Below are 1,614 nucleotides of genomic sequence, written 5' to 3'. Positions count from 1 at the left end.
AACATATATCTTCCCGGTGCCCTGAGAGCAGGCTGCTTGGGAGAAATCCAACAGCCACAAGAGTCGGGATAGCAGGGCTGGAGAGCAGGGAGAAGGTTTGTACAGGACACCGCAGCACTCCAAACATTTCTTTGCCAATAATAGTGTTCAAACCCTCCGAGAAAACATCCCTATCTCATCTAACCAGCAATTAGTTTGCCCCTACACACATTTCCACAGCAAGCTTCACACTCAAGATGCACAGCTGTTCTCCCCAGGGTAGGAAGACACTTAATCCCAACAATCCCGTGCCTTTTGAAGGAAGTAGATGCTGCTGCTGCAGGGAAGCAAGACTGGAAGTCCTGGCTTTGCTTGGGCACCCTCAGGAGAAGTTCAATAACTCACAACCACCCAGGCAGTACAGAGTTCATGTTTGCTGTTCAACTAGCATGCAACTTCAAGGTATTTCCCCACACGCGGGGCTTACATCCTTGCTTTAACAAGCAGCAGAGTGTGGCTGGACCTACCCAAGCATTGCTGCAGCAGAGACAAACCCCAGAACCTCAGGCGCAGCGGCTTGAAGAGTCATCACAGAGGTAACCTGGCAATCACATCGGGAGAGCTTCACGTATCCTCCTCCAGAGGGAGGAGGTATTTGGCACCAGCTGCTGCTGGAAATGGAGCCTCACAGAGTAAGTTACTACATTACCTGATCCCAGGTATGTTTAAGACTTCACCTGGACACAGCCTAAATTTAGGCAATAATTCAAGTCTAAGACACTTCTAGCAGTGCCCGCGCAAACGCTACTTCTGTCTCCCAGAGCTGTAGTCCAGCACCTCAACAAATTGACCGAGGAGACAAACTCCTGGCGAGTTCACAGATCTTGCCCAGTTCCACACTTCGGTAAGCGGCCCTTGCGTCAGGCAGTGCATCAGGAATCTATTTTCTCACATTAACTAGGAGAACAGCGCAAGGGGCAGGTCAGTCAGGGTTAGATCCGGGGGGAGGAAGAGCGCGGTGTGACAGACACACATGAATATATCAAACAGCCTTGGCTCGGGGGAGAGCCAGCGCTTGCCCTGCCTGTCCCGGAATGCAGTCAGCTGTGCCTGGGACACCCCAAGCAGGGCCAGTGACAGGCACTTACGGCTGATGTATGTAATGCAGCGCTGCGTACAAGCGCTAGGCACTGCGAGGCTTGAATAAGACATTTGTTTCACCCAACAGTGGAAAAGCAGGGACAGCGACAGGCCTCAGAGGCCTTCATCCTCCAAGCTCTTCACTGAGCTCAGCTGGGTCAGGAAGAGCCAAGCGCCGCCCCCGCCGCTGGGAGAAGCCAGCGCAGGACTCCTGTCCCGAAAGACTCGGGCATCCTTCACAAGAAGCCGCGTGCAGGAATCACCGCAGCGATGCGATGAGGCAACTGTTCTGGCACACCTCCTCAGCTGCTGTGCAGACGCTCGCCCACGGGAGCAGAAGGAAGAGATTAGGGAGGCCGGACAACCGCCGGCCCGGCACGCCGCCAGCGCTCGGCTAGTCACGAGCCCGCAGCTCGCAGACGGGCGCTGCGGACCCCGAGCGGCTTGAGGCGTGTTGAGGACCGTCCTTCCGCGGCCTGCGGTGCACCGCACCGG

This window comes from Aptenodytes forsteri, unplaced genomic scaffold (genome assembly GCF_000699145.1).
Source record: "Aptenodytes forsteri isolate BGI_AS27 unplaced genomic scaffold, ASM69914v1 Scaffold26, whole genome shotgun sequence".
NCBI classification, from domain to species: domain Eukaryota; kingdom Metazoa; phylum Chordata; class Aves; order Sphenisciformes; family Spheniscidae; genus Aptenodytes; species Aptenodytes forsteri.
This window is presented reverse-complemented; position numbering follows the sequence as displayed.